Source organism: Neophocaena asiaeorientalis, unplaced genomic scaffold, assembly GCF_003031525.2.
Source record: "Neophocaena asiaeorientalis asiaeorientalis breed wild unplaced genomic scaffold, Neophocaena_asiaeorientalis_V1.1 scaffold293, whole genome shotgun sequence".
Taxonomy (NCBI): domain Eukaryota; kingdom Metazoa; phylum Chordata; class Mammalia; order Artiodactyla; family Phocoenidae; genus Neophocaena; species Neophocaena asiaeorientalis.
Window position 1 is genome coordinate 5,273 of NW_020173920.1, and position 15,837 is coordinate 21,109.

Genomic DNA, 15,837 nt, shown 5'->3' on the forward strand with positions numbered 1-15,837 from the left:
TAAGCTCACTTAATTATGCTGAGACAAGAGGCATAATCAGGACTGATCGCCTCCTTGTGAAAAGATTATTTGGGGTAAGAATATTATCAGTGATATATTGTATGACATCAGGAAACCCATTGCTGCTCTTACCATTCCTGGTGATGATAAGTTTGAATGCTTGGTTAAGGGGTACATAACCAAATTTGAACTTTTGCCTGTAAGCCCCATCTTGCCCAATGTAGAAATTTACTTGAGGCACTTTCAAGTACATTAATTCCATTCAGCGAATTGGCATTTAAAAAACGTCCTCATCTCCTTTCTCTTCTGCTCCCTTAGGGCTGGGAATCTTTGGAGAGATAGCCACTTCCACTTTTGTCAGTTCACAGGCTTTTTTCATGCAACCCCGTAAGCAGGCTGTGCACCCTGTAAGCGGGAATCGTGGAGAGTGCGGAGCAGAGTTCAGCTGTCAAATGGCGCCGTGGAGTTGATTTGTAGTCACTTCTCTATCATTAATTATAATCATAGCTGTACCCTTTTCACTGGTATTGTGATCTCACGGCAGGTTTCTCGTTAATACTTTATTCCTGTATGCACCCTCAGGGCACAGCATATTGTCCTCCAGGTGTGGAGGTGTGGAAAATTGCTGGCAGGTAACAAGAAGGGTGCAGACACCCTGCTTCGTTTATCAGGCACCCAAGCCTGTCCAGTATGAAGTTGTAAATGGACCCAGCCCTCTGTGTTAGCAGGGAGAACTCTCCTCTGAACCACGCACCACCAGACCCCACAGGTCTCTTGTGATTGCTCCAACTCCATCTTCACGGCCCTGGCTGTAATTCTGCTCCAAGAGGCAAACACAGCTTCCAGGTCAGGGGCAGACGTTGATACAACTCCCTGAAGAGCGGGAGCTCCTTCAAGGGCAGGTGCTCCCTCCTCAGGAGGAACAACCCCTTCAAAAGACATCTGTTTATCAGAACATTCCAGAGGTAGTTCCCCCTTGTCCAACTTTGATTTTCTTCTCGATGGGGATAGGATCCTGGCCTCCTCGGCTGTGGCAGGAATGTTTTTTTGATGAGGGTAGGCATGTTCACAGAGTCCTTTAGATCCGTCTAGTTTCAGGCCTTTGGTGCTTAGTTTTAACTGCTGGCACCAAGCGCACACAACGTCCCTGTGAATCAGGTTGACAGGTGGCAGTATAGAAGGTAAAGGAAGAATCGGCATTGTCTTCTGAGGTTTCACACTGTCACAACATTGTGGCATTTTTCGTGGACAGCAATTACTGTTATCTTTTATAGATCTTTTTCTTTTGGTCCCCTTCGCTGAGTTTTCTAGTATATCTGGTTTACTAGAAGCCCCCTGTCCCTCTTCGGCATCTACTGATGTAAGTTGGAATTTGCAACTCATATATTCTTCCTCTGCCTTCTTTGTGGAGTTGCACTCCTGGTTGTCTGCACTCTCCATGCTCAGAAATTTCAAGGTTGATAAAACGGAGACTCTCCTTACTTCTTCATTTCGTGTTCTCTTTATCACAGAAAAAAACGTAGTCTATTCTAATTACCATAAGCAGTTCATTCGGGAAGCCAAATGTATTTAAAAGTGGCTTTACTGTTGTAACATGTAGACTGCAGATTGTATAATGACTCATGCAACAGAAGTGAATTTTTTTTTCACTTATCAATTCATGGAGGTTCTGCACTAACTGTAATGATGGAGGTCGCCATCTCTTTCTTCGTCTAGTCATTCAGGAACTCAAGGTGATCATGTTTGTAGTCTCTTTTCCCTGTGGCTTCCAAAGTTTTCTTGGATATTAAAATTCAGCTGAAAGAAGGGCAAAGATCACAGAGAATGGCATGTGGGAGGTTTTTATGGGAAGGCCTGGAGGTGACACAATACACTTTTACTTATTGGCTAGGAACTTATCACAAGGCCATACCTTGTGTATGCCAGTGTAGTGATTTGGCTGTGTGCCCAGGAAAAGAGGAAATTAATTTTGTTGAACACAATTTTTCTGCCAGGGATGGAGGGACTTACTTTTTATTATATATTCAGTGATTACGCTTTGAACTTAAAACAGTGGGCATATTTTACTTTTGGGTCAAAATAATCACAAAATGACATAAAAAAATGCTCTTGATATATTTTTTGCTTTAATTTTGTGAGGTTTTTCTTTTTTTGCTATTTTTAAAGTTAAATGCGTGCCCTTTATAGAAAATGTAGAAAGTAAGATAAAAATAACTAAGCAGAAGTTATCCAGTAACCACCATGATCCCACCATAACGATCTTATGAGGGTAAATGAAATTATAATCCCTATTTTATAATTGAAGATGGTAACCCCCAGGGACTGTAATAAACTTGTCATATTTAGGAAGTGGCAGAGCTTAGGGGAAAGAAGAGCCAGGGAAGCTTTCACAGAGGAGGATATAAGGAATTTTGCATTTCTAATTACACTGGGAGAAGGAATAAAACTAGAGAAACATGTAAGGCAAGGGAAATAATGCAATCAGTTTTACATATTTTATGTTTGAAGTACAAATTAAATATCTACGTGTAGCTGTCCAATAGGCGGTATGAACCCGGGTACTAGAAAGAAGACTGGTCGGGATATTGAGATTTATGTGTCACAATGACAGAGGTTCGAGGCGCTAGTATTAAAGGTCATAGATAGAGTTAAGAAGAGGCAGAATCCTGAGCTACAACACAATTTACAAGTTAGATGTTTTTTGTGATTGTTGAAGGCTAGAATTGGTTTTTATTTCTTTTCTTGATGCTTTGGTCTGTTTCCCTGAAGAGCTCCCATTGGAACAGTTAGAGTTGGATGCAGCATGAGACGCTGGCCAAGATTCTAAGTGGTGAAGGTGGCCTGATATTAAAAACATCCAGGTGTTCAGCCCTACTAGCCCCAAGGTTGTTATTCTTAACTATTGTGAACATCTGTTCCTATAAGTATCAAAAGACAGAGAACTTGGAGAACTTATTTTCCTTCTGGCTCTGTTACTAATTAGCTGTATGAGTTAGGAGAAATTACTTTTCCACCCAGGGTTCTGATTTCCTCATATCAAAAATGAGGAGACTAGGCTAAATAATCTTTAATTACCTTCCAGCTCTACAACCCCAAATCTATGATGAGTCATAATTATTCTAAACTTCCTAAACTTTATACTCCCTTCTGCTTTTATAGAAATTATTACTTTTCATTCTAGATATGTAAATGCAACCTTATGTAGATAAGGTTATCTACATCAGTGTCTCATCACTCCTATTAGACCATAACCACCATAGGTTAGAAAAGCAACAATTATCTCTGTGTCTTCCTTGGTATCTAGTACAGAATCTTGCACAATATAAATTCAAACAAGGAACAAAGACACATTTTTAAACTGAAAACTTGGTGTGGTGTGCGGACTTTTCTGATGATAACGTGCTAAAGTTTGAATCCATGATCCTGAAAAGCATATTCTAGAATCATTGGACTTAAAGCATAATGCTTCCTGGACAATTGTAGAATAAGGTTTGAATAGCCCCACAGTATTTCTCATGCCTACGATACTAATGTATAAAAAATTCTCTGAAAGATATACCTCAAGTAACTTGGAGAATTTTCCCGATTACATATTGCGCTTAGGGTGGCAATGTTCACTTATATTCACTCCTTGGAACCTTGGCCGTACACTGCTTTGACAGCTTGTCAGCAGTAAATCTAGTCAAGGAGGGTTTTCCCTTTGGAAAACGTCACACAGCTTGTGTCGCTTGTGAGGAAGAAAGGAAAATATAGCAAACTTACTTCATCCAATTAACAAAGACGTGTAGGTTGTCTTGTGCAACTGGGCAAGTGACAATGGAGGAAGTTAATTTTATGGTCTGTGAAAGCCTCTCATTTGTGGTGACAAATTCAGGAACTCCAAAGAATAAACTCTCTTCAAACCATTTCCAATTTCTTTGCTTTGATAATTGTGGCAATGAAAAAAAAATCTCTTTCCTTGTGTAAGTAGGAATGGTTCAGTATTTGTATCAACACATTAGACATTACTCAATAATTCATAATTTGTCAGCATGGATCTTAATAGAATATTTAGGTTTATATCTTCCTCTTTGGCATTTAGACCTGTTGTATGGTGTTACACAAAAGGTATTAAACCTTTAGTTGTAAAAATGTGGGAATAAGTATAAAATCTAATACTTCTAGGGTGTGAATGCAAGTTAGTTCACTGTATAGTGGCTCAGTTTTCTCATACATAAATGATTTTAATAGTCTAATATTTTTATTGTCATAAGATCATTTTGAGGATCTCTGTATAACCATTTGTGAAGTTGTAAAATTCAAAGTGTCATATCAATATAGATGTATATACGGTTTTGCCACATTACTATTGTCAGTGAAATATTGCTCCCAATTAGTTGCAATCACTTATGAAATAGAATCTTACATCTTTACTGTGGTTAATGAGCCATTTTCACGCAGATGTGTACTAAGAATTTTGCCATACTTTATGATCAGGCATTATTTTTACCCATTTTACTGATAAGAAAAGTGAGATGCAAAAGTCTTCAGAGACTTTTCTCAATAATACTAATCAAGTCTCAAAATTCTGTGGTACTTTAATCCAAATCTACTATTTTCTGCTTCTACCATGCTATTTTAAATAGGGTCATTGAGGGACACCATCGGTTCAGATGATATTTGGGCAAATCCCTGAATGAAGGGAGGCAGTAAGCCATACTGAGGTGTGGGCAAAGGGCACTCCAGGGTGAAGAAACAGCAAATGGAAAGTTCCTGAGTCAGGGAAGAATTGTTGTCTTCAAGGAATACCAATAAGTCTAGTCTAGCGTTACTGAAGTCAAATGAATGAAAAAGTAGAAAGAGAGAAAGTCAAAGAAGTTGTCTGTGAAATCCACAGACCAAGTAAGTGTTTGAATTATATTCTAAGAGTGGTGAAATGCCATTGATGTCTAAATAGGGAAGCAACATGATCTATCTTATATTTGAAGTAGATCATTCTAGCTCTTGTGTGGAGCATGCGGCCTAAAAGTGAAAGCAGGAACAATACTTGCAGGATAAGGGTAGACTAGAGCTTGGACTAGGATGACAGAAGTTGGGATAATAAAGAATAATCAGATTTGGATGATATTTTTGAGTAATACCAACAATTATATTTATTTGTTGAAAGTAAGGATTGAGAGAAAGTGTAATAAAAAATGTCTCAGGTTTTTGGCCTGAGCAACAGTGCTAATGGTGGGGGAGACTTAGGAAGAAGTGAGTTTGGAGGTAGAAAATCTTTGGGCTTTCATATATTAAGTTTGAAGTGCTTAGACAGCCAAGTGAGGAGGTTGAATAGTCATACAGATGTAACTGTTCTGAGCTCAGATAATAAAAACAACAACAAAGAAAAACTCATAACCCTTGCTACATGCCATTAGCTCATGTAATGGTTGATATTGCTTTGTGTAAGAGGTCTGGCTTCAGGGTGTCAGAATACCTGAGAAATCATAGCTTAAGCAAAGAAGCTATCTAATAACCCCATATAACAATATACTTTCAAGGACTTGGTTCCAAGTTGGATTGTTTTTGATGACACTGAGTATCTAGACTTCTACTAATTTCTGTTCTGCCATGCTGAACATGTTGATTTTTTTCTTTAAGCTTATTGTCTGATGGCCACATCAGCTTCAAGAAGTAAGCTTTCACATTTGCATTCAAGGCAGGATGAATGGGCCAAGCCAAGCAAGCAGGGGCTTTTCTTTATCAGAGAGGAAATTCATCCCTGAGGGGGCTCTGATCAGACTGATGTATCCTTATTTTTTATTGGACTAATTTTTTATTTTTCCAAAGAATTAATGGAAGAAATTACCTCTTTTCACTTTCCTTTCACTGCTTTTAATCAGGGATTTACAGTTGATATCTTATGGGAGGCAACTAAGAGGGAAATTATGTATCGGGTTAAAACATAGAGTTGAAAACACTAAATCAAAAATGACAGTCACAATCTCTTACCATACCCTACGGAGTGTATTTGTGGTTAGTGGATACATGTGTATGGATATGTGATTACATGTGTTTGTGAGTATCACTTAGAAATTACTTTTAATGAAATGCCTCAAAACTCTGGAAACAAAATTAGAGTAAACCGTACCTTTATCTCAAGATTCATATCACACAACTGATCTTTGCCAACTTCCCTGTTACAGGAGAATATTAACAGCAGAAAAATCTATAGATAACAATTAAATATGAAGGTACCTGCAGTTTGTTTTGTAAGAGATGTAAGACACTGGAGATACCAAGATAATTTTTTTCCTCGATATAATCACTATTAGTTGTAATTTGTTTTAACTGCATACTTCTCTTGCTTTCCAAATTAGGCATTTTAAAATTAAAAATTGATTCTGTAAAAGTCATCACCATACGGTAAATGTGGCTCTTTTGCCTCAGCTGCTTTTATAACCAGGGAAGCAAATAGCTAAGTTAATAAGGAAGCTTAAGGAGGAGGGAAATTTTCAAAGAAAAGTAATTAGAAGCAGTTCCCTTTGGACGTGTTCCTAATATTTAATACAGGAAACCTTCAGTGATGTTTTAAGGTTCACAGAAATTATCATGATATAGGGAAGCTCGATATCAGACTTAGCATAGAACTTTTCACATAGTAGACAGAATGTATGTTACTGATTTTTTATTACAGTCAGCATGATATATAGCAAATGGGTTGATTGGCATTTTAATATTTCTTCTGCTGTTTTTGGCATGCTACTCATGGCATGATATTCTTGTCTGATGGCCTTGTCACATTCTGAAGTTCAGAGAGGTGAATTAATTGGTTGAGGTCACTCATTAGCAGAACGAGAAAAAAACTTCATTCTCTGACCCTGAGGTCAGCATTGAGGTTGGTAAAAGCCAGCTAATGATGTTTTTCCTGCTCAAGATTTACCTGAATATTAGGTCATTTTGAAGAATGATTTTGAGGATAAAGAGGCTCCAAAAGAGGGTTGCCCATTCTCTTAGCTTGGCATCTTTTTTGAAAATCAACACAGCTGCATGTTTGGGTCTATTTCTGGATACTCTAATTTGTCCCATTGATCCATATATCTGTCCTTAGGCTAATACTCCATTGTTTTGATTATTATAGTATTATTGTAAGTTTCAAAGTCTGGTAGTGTAGGTCATACAAGTTTGCTTTACTTTCACATTGCTTTCACTATTCTAGGTCATTTGCATTTCTGTTTTTAAAATCAACTTTTCAATTTCTATAAACAAGTTTTCTAGACTTTATATTGAGATTTCATTGACTTTATAGATCACTTTGAAGAGATTTTACATTTTATTAATATTGATGCTTCCAATCCATGAATGTGTAATATTTCTCTATTTAGGTTTTTGTTGATTTCTGTAATTCTCAGTAGCTGAAGAACACTGTCTACCAAAAAAAAAAAAAAAATCAGGCACTCTAACCTATAGATTAAGACACTAACTTCTGCTTAAAAATTCTGTGGTAACTCTCACTCTTTTTCTCTGCTATAAGCAGGGGTATATTGCAACTATTTGTGATGTGAAACAATCACTGGTTTTCAAGATATCTACACACATAAAGTAGGCTGAGAAAACTGCTCAAATCTCAGGAAGGTGATGTTCTTCTAGACAAAGGCTGCTCCCACAGCCTGTTTCCTGGAATGAAAACTCATATGGAGCAGAGACAAAAAAAAGCCACAGCAGCCAGAGGCTGTGAATAAGAAAGTTTATTATTGTAAATCACTGAAGTTTTGGTGCTGTTTGTTACATAGCAAAGCTGACTGTTATACAAAAAGTGGTACCCGAAATAAATGCTGCCCTAACAAAATACCACAAACTATATCATTAGAAATGTGTAGCAGGTCAGTGATGGAAAGTTTTTGGAGTGTGGAAAAAATGTCAATAAATATCAGTGGAGGTAAAGATTTGGTACACTTAAGGTATAGAGAACTTAGGCAAACAATGTACTGAATAAATTTGTGGATTTAGGGGAATGGGTTTTGTGATACATAATTTTACTATGGGTTTTGTTTACTAGCTGTGTTAGGCAAGTACTACAAGACAAGAACTACTACATGTGCTTAGAAAAGAATTGGTCCATTTGTAGGCAGGGATGTAAGGGAAAAAAGAACCCAGAAATTCTCAATCTTGCAAAGCTAAGATTTGCAACTCCTACTCATGTCCAGTAGGTTAAAGAACAAACAGAGAAATTATTCAAAGAATCAGACTCAGTCTCAAGGCATAAACCAAATCGATGTTATAGCCACGATTCCCTTTGTTAAGATAACTCTATAGTTTAATATGGACCTTAATACATCTTTTTAGCTGGACATTATGGCTCCAGAAGAAGGGATTAAAAGTGTTCTTACAAAGAAGTTTTTGGTATAGAGAGATACAGTATACGAAAAGTACTGTAGATGTGGATAATAGTGCAAGCAATTGACTGAAATCAAACCTGAATTAAGAGAGATTGTGACTTTCTGATGTGAAACAACATTGGTTTTCAAAATATCTGCAGGAATAAAGTAGGCTGAAAAACTGCTCGATTTCCAAGGAGGTCATGTTTTTCATTGCATTCTTTAGATTTGGACAAGGAGGAAACTGAAAAAGAAAGGAAACTTCTGAGGGAGACTAAAGAATCATGGAGAATAATAAGCTGTGAAGTCAGTTATAGGAAGCATGACCGGGCCCAATCAAGGGCACATTACCAAGCTTCAAGGTAAGAAGTTTAATGATATTTGCCCAGTGACCTCTAAGCAGTTTTCTTTCTTCCCTGTTTTAGCATGAGGTATGCATTAGTGTGTGGGGGGGAGGGGAAAACTTATCTTTTTAGTTACAGGTCTCTGGACCAAAATGAGCCATATGTGAATCTGATGTAAAAGTTATTATGAGTCCTAGATTTCAAAGCTGAGCACATGATGGTATGAAATTTTAGGGTATCTTTCTTGGGAAAATAAATAGAATATTTTGCATGCAGAAATGAGAGAAGTAAATATCTGTGATCAAGACAGAAGTCTTTGATAGATAACATTTTTCATAATCCTTAACTTCTTTCTGTAAGAAGCTTATACTTGCTCACCAATTGTTCATTGCCAGTGCCTCCTACGGGAGGAGTTTACATCAACAATGTGCTGACTTGGAGTTTAGCTTGCTTTGGCCAATAGATTATGAGCAAACATGATGCAACTACAGATAATCAAAAGCTCTTAGAGACATAATAAGTTCTTGCCTTCCCTTTTGCTCTTTGGTCTGTTGACCTAAAACAAATAAACTGCCGGTTATTTCTTCAGCAAAAATGGGTTTATTCCAGATCAACACATAATTACAATCCAGAGTCTGCAAACATGGTGAACCACATGCAAGTCCCCCACAAAAATAAATCTTTTAAAGAGGGGAAAAGGAAGTTGGGAGGGCTATAGTAAACAAAGAGTTCACGGCTTTTCATTGCCTGAGTTGCGATCGTCTCTTATTGGCTGGGCTGTTGCCAGGCGAGAAGAGGAAGTCTTTTTTCTTTCTACTGGGCTCTACTATTGTAGGACATGAGAGCTCCCCATTCTGGTCTCCTGACTCTATCTACTTGAGGTTTCTGTTCATTAATTTTTTACATTTCCCCATTTTAATCAAGATTTTTTTCTGATAGCATTGCTGATCAAGAGTTAGGGTTTCTGGTTTCAGGGGCTTTTTGTCCCTCAATGTCAGAAATAGCCTTTCCTAGATATAGTGTCACATTGGAGGGAAAGTGCGCAGATTTGAAACCTATTTTGGTCACATTTGAGTAAAATGGAGGAGTAGAGGAGTAGAACTCGCAGGCACCTTTTCTCTAAAGTCCATAATTTATCAAGATCATAGTCACTGGAAATCATCTGAAGCATTATGTCACCATCAAAGGCAGACAAACTCCAACAGGCCTGGTCCAGATATCTTGGGAAAGCTGTCTTATCAGGTATCACCTGCTTCGATTCTGAGAAATCTTTACTTTCAGATCACCAGATGATGTGCAGGTCCAATCGGGGTTTAGTGTGTTCTTAGGTGTGTCACCTAAGAGCCTAAGAGTAGACACTTGAATCCAAGAGTCTATTCCTTGAATTTGGTGGCACAAGGGTTGGTTAGCAGTGCCTGATGGGGGCATTTTTAGCCAGGTTGAAGATAGTACTTGTTGAGGTGTCTTTTCTAATAGGCAGAATCTCCAGGTTGCAAGGTATGATACTTAAGGTATGCATCTCCTGAGAGTGTACTGTGAAAAGATTGCTCTTGCAAAACATGGTTATTTTTTAAATAGAAGCAATTAGGCCCTCGCAAGATTGAAATATCTCTCCTTTTGTCAGGGGTGCATCAAAAGAGGCAGGAGCCAAGTGCATTGGGTGTCCTGTGACCATCTCAAAGGGTAAGAGTTTATGACTTCCAAAAGGGGTGGATCTAAGATTTAGAGGAACCAACAGCAAAGCCTTTAGCTAAGTGTATGGAGTGCCTCTACAAATTTGGCCAGTAGAGTCTTATTAATGTCATTTGTGCATTCAAGTAAACCAGAGAATTGAGGGTGGTTACCTCACACAAACAGTGAAAGTGTTGTAAAACCGGACAAACAACACAGACTTGTTGAAGCACCTGACAGTAAAATGGGTTCCATGGTCACTGTGAAGTTCAAGAGGAGTTCCCCAGGTAGGGATAATCTTTTCCAAAAGGACTTTAGCCACAGAGGACACAGTAACCTGTCTGCAAGGGAAGGCTTCAGTCCAGTGTGAAAACATGCAGATCATGGCTAAAACATATTTATATCTGTGAGATGGAGGAAGTTGCATGAACTCCATTTGCTAGACCTCAGATGGTCCGTTAGGCAGTTCAAAATGTCCAAGAGCAGCGTGAGCTGGCTTCCTGGGTTGTACTTTGGACAAGTGAGACAAGTGAGGTATGCACTTTTTGCAGCCTTGTAAATGTTTCCCACCAATATTGATTCATGAAGGTGATCATTTTGTCAGAAGACCAATGGCTCCATGCACGTACAGTGGTGACTAGTGGGAATATGAGTTTCCTGTAAAACTGGGCTGTTATTTTGTCCAAACCAGAGCTTTTACCTTTTATCAAACCAACAGTCGTTGAATTTCCAATCTTGATTTTCCTTTTCTGAGGCCAATAATTGAGCTTTTTAAACTAGTTTTTCTAAGTTATGATTTGGGGAAATATCGCTTTGGACCATGACAGAGTTTTGGCTGCTGTTGATTTCTTGAAGTGCAGCATTCCTTGTGGAGGTGTCAGCAAGGTGATTTTCCTTAGCTTCCAGAGAGTCACGTTTAGAATGTCCTGGAACCTTACTAATAGCCAAAGCAACAGGTAAAAGTATTGCATAACACAATTCCTGAAATGAGGCCATTTTAAATTTTATTTCCACTGGAAGTAAGGAGGCCACGTTGCTTCTACAACATTCCAAAATCGTGAGCTACTCTGAAAGCATATCTGCTATTAGTATAAATATTGGCAGTTTTGCCCTTGGCTAAAGTACAAGCCCATGTGAGAGTGGGCCAAAGTAGACATAGGTAAATGTGTTGCCTAAACAACATTAAAAGGAGTTGTGATAGCATACCCAGCACCATATTTGCCATTGTCACTTTTTAAATAAGAACCATCAGTTAACCATGAGAAATCAATTGATGGTAGGGAGGTGGAGGGGAGAGTAGCAGGGTTAAAGTTATTACAACATAAAAGAATTATGTGAAGAGCAGTTAAGAAAAGAACTTCATAGGAGGTGAGGTAGCTGACTGAAAAACGTTGAGTTGATAGGAATTCAGGAGGGCTTCTACTGCATGAAGTACCAAATGGTTAAAGGAGATGCCACAATGATTTTCTTGGTGGCCTTTCCCGAAAGGTCAGTGGCCATTATGGCTCTAAAGCAAGGGGGTATTCCTGCACCACAGGGTCCAGTTGCTGGTTATAATATACCATGACTGATGGTAGTCCCCCTGTTTTGTGTGAGTACACCAAGGGCATTCCCTTCCTTTTCATATACAGAAAGGAAAAAGGGAATCTAATAATTGAGATGTCCAAGGATTTCTCAAACTCTCCTTTAAGGACTTGAAAGCTATGCATCTGGTAATTCCCATAAAATTAGTTCAAGGTTGTTGTTCTTGTGTATAGCATACAGAGGTTTGGCCATAAGACAGAACTTTGGAATCCCATTTCAGCAATAAACAACTAGCCCTAGAAAAACTCACAGTTGACACTTACTTTGGGATTTTGGGAAACTTAGGACACCATGAAGCCTATCTGGGTCTAGGTATAACCCTTGTTCTGATATCAGATGTACTACATATCAAACCTGGGTTTGGAAAAACTACAATTTTTCTTTGGTGACCTTTTGTCCCTTTAAGGCTAAAAGCTTTAGCTAGTGGATTCTGTCTTCCAGGGAGGAGGCTCGAAAAGGAGCTGAAAGAAGCAAATCATCCACATACCTCAACAAAGTAGAACCTCTAGGGAACTTTATATCATCCAGATCAGCCTTCAGGATTTGTGAGAAATAAGAAGGCTTCTCAATAAAACCCTGAGGCATTACTGTCTCAGTGAACTGTTTTTCTCCCCAAAGTGAGGAAAAAAAGGTATCAGCTAGCTTCATCAACTGGAATACTAAAGAATGCACTGCATAAATCAATTACAGTAAAGAATTTGCTTCCAGTTAGTATCTTATGAGGGTTAGGAACAACAGGGTGTCAAGGGGTAACGTTGTTTATTGCTCAGAGATCCTGGACAAACCTTCAACCTCAGCGCTTAGGTTTTCTCACCTGTAAAGTAAGAGTATTACATGGACTAGTACAAGGGATAATGAGGGCTTGAGCCTTGGAGACTTATATTCTTCTATTATGGCTTTTATGCCTTGAAGGGCTTTTTTACTTTTAGGATATTAATTAAATATGGGAAGAGGTTTTGAGGGATCTATTTGAATCTTGATAGGAGGTGCACTGCAAATTTTGCCTCTATCAGTTGAAGATTTTGCCCGTAAGGAAAGTAGTAGTTGATTCAATTGGGGCAAATGATTAGTGTTTCCGGAATCGGATCTAATACCATCAGAGACGGAGTAAGTAAAAGATATCAAAGGGTCATTTAATTCACCTGATCGGCTGCTTTGGTGACTGCTGTAAAATTTCTAGAATGTTTCTCCCTTTTGTGTGAAAGAGATTCTGGCATTATTTTTCTCTACTATGTCTTGGTCTAGTAAATGGATAGGGGCCAAGGAACCAAGGAGAAAAGGGTGAGTATATTTTAAAGGGCCTAAGCAAAAGGGAATCTGTTCAGAGACAGGGATATTTTGAGGTTCATTAGAGATCCCCACTATTTGCATTGTCTTAGTACCCTGAGGCAGGGCTTGTTTTATGGTAGTGGGGTAAAGCACCGGAGTGTGGCTTCACTGTTAATTAGAACTGGAAGAGATTCGTCCCCAATCCTGGAGAAATGTTTCTCCAAGCCAATTAAAAGGGAGGATTGGGAAGAGCCCTTGTAATTCCTCAGAGCCCTGTCACTGAGAATTGAGAAGACATTGGAAAGGCTGGTTAGAAGTTTGGAGGCACCTAAAGCAGTTAAATTTGTAACAATCTCTGTTCTAATGTCCTGACTCTTTGCAATAATAGTAGAAACTTGGTGGCTTTTGGTTTCTTTTATGGACATTCATTTGCTGGAGTTGAAGATTAAGAATTTCAGTTGAGTTGAAGATTAAGAATTTTAGCTGTCTTCCCTTTAGGTGACTCATCTAGAGTGAGAGAAAGCTGATTTGTCAGATTAACTAAATCTGGAGTGGACATAGTTTCCCATCCCATCACGGTCCTTTCTACTAACACAAAATTTCCCAATTCAGCCCATTGATAGACATTGGGTTAAAACATACCCAGCTGGAATCAACATCTGAAGGAAGATCAAATTTTCCTTTAAAATAATCTTAAGTCTATATTGATAGTCATGAATAGGTTCAGATTTTTGTGTGCAAGACTGAATTTTGTTCCAACCAACGGGCTTTGAAAAAACCATAGGAATTGCCTAATGAAGTCACTTAGGGATTGTCTGAGCCTGATCATATAATAAATTAGCAGGCTGGACTCCCAGTTGTAATTCTAGAGATCTTTCAGGATTTTTCCAATTAGTGGTTTTCATCCAATGCTGGGCTTGGACTTTACTGACAAGCATTTGAACTAGCTGATATAAGTCAGAGAAACCAGATCGATAAGTTCGAATGGCTATTAAGTTCTTCAGCAAATCTGTGAGGATCTTCAGTTAGTTTGGGAAATTCTTTGGCTATGGCTCACCATTCAGCTTTAGTCCAAGGAGTATGAGAAATTAAGGGCTTAGCTTCTGGATGTTCAGAAGGCTTAATTTTAAAGAAACAGGTTCTAATAGGTTCACAGGAAAAGGGGATGGGGAGAATTTCAGGAAAAATGGGAGGTTTGGGGAGAGAATTAATACGGGGGAACTGAGGTCATAGAGGAGGTTCAGTTGGCATAGAGAGAAAGGAGAAAAATGGAGCTGTGGAAGAGAGAGAAGCCGGTGCTAGTATTGGAGCCTGGACAAAGAAGCCAGGAAAGAAGGGCATGAGCCTTCAGAAGACATTTTATCTTGCTTTAACTGTTTGTTTGCCTCAGTTAATATCAAAATCTTATTTTGCAGAGAGGCAATTTTAGCCTCCTGATAATGTTGGAAGCTTCAAAATACCAATCAAAATAGGTGTTCCATTCAGTTATGGGATCTTTAGAGTTATGGTTGTCCAAGTCAGTTTTAAGAAAATTAAGTTTCAGGGTTTCAAAAGTTCTCCATCATGGCCATTAGCATTCTAAATTGCCTTTGATCAAATGGACCTTTTAGATATAAATGTTCATAAAGAAGGATCACTGTTTTTAAACATAAAATTAGCTGTGGTCCCTGGGGGAGGGGGCACTCCCTGAAAGTATTTAAAGAATCAGAATCTATTCTCAGAGGTTTTTCTCTAGAGTAAAAGCATAATTTTAAAACAGTCTAAACAGCTCAAACAGTTCAAATAGCTCAAACAGTTTAAACAGCCCACGTGCCTAATACCTGCCAGTTCTAAGGGAACAGTATGTTTGCGGAGGAGCCAGGCCAAAGGCTTCTCAGCACATTTCTAATAGAACAGCCACTATTCCAAAGGAATGGACAAAAGGCTGAACCAGCACAGTTCCACTGAAACAGCCCCTGTTTCAAAAGGAATGGGTTGTAGATTAGACAGTTCCAGCTGGAATAGTATGATTTAGAAATTAGGCTGAGGTGCCAAGTGAGCACTTGTATACACAAAGCCTTACCCAGAAAAGAAAAAACCTTAAACTAGATTCCCCCAAAAAGCCTAAAGAGCTTCATAAGGCAAAGAGGGTGGAAGCTCAGATCCAGGAGAAAAACTTGCCCTTAAACCCCAGGGTTGGTAAGAAAAGCAGAGAGGAACAATGGGTTCACTGTGCTACCACACCCTTTGCTCACCAGCCTCAGAGTCCTTGGGGGTCTTCTCTTGATCCCCATATGGGCCACCAAAATATTGACCTAAAACAAATAGCCTGCCAGTTGTTTCTCCAGCAAAAATGGGTTTATTCCAGATCAATAAAGAATTGCAATTTGGAGTCTGTAAGCATGGTGAGCCATGAACAAATTCCAGCAAAAATGGAGAAGAAATCGCTTTCACAGAGCGGAATGGGAAGTTGGGGAATGCTATAATAAAGTAAGAGTTTATACCTTTTCATTGATTGAGTTGTGATAGTCTCATTGCTGAGCTCTTGGCAGGAAAAAAGAGGAAGTCTTTCTTTTTCCTGTTGGGTTCTGCAATTGTCATAGGGTGTGAAAACTCCACATCTCCATTCTGGCCTCCCGACTATTTAACTGAAG

The 15,837-nt window shown here is 38.6% G+C and overlaps 1 pseudogene; it reads right to left on the bottom strand.

The window, feature by feature from the left end:
• Positions 1-552: 552 nt before the first annotated feature.
• Positions 553-1,440, bottom strand: LOC112404243 (developmental pluripotency-associated protein 4 pseudogene; annotated as a pseudogene).
• Positions 1,441-15,837: the final 14,397 nt, after the last annotated feature.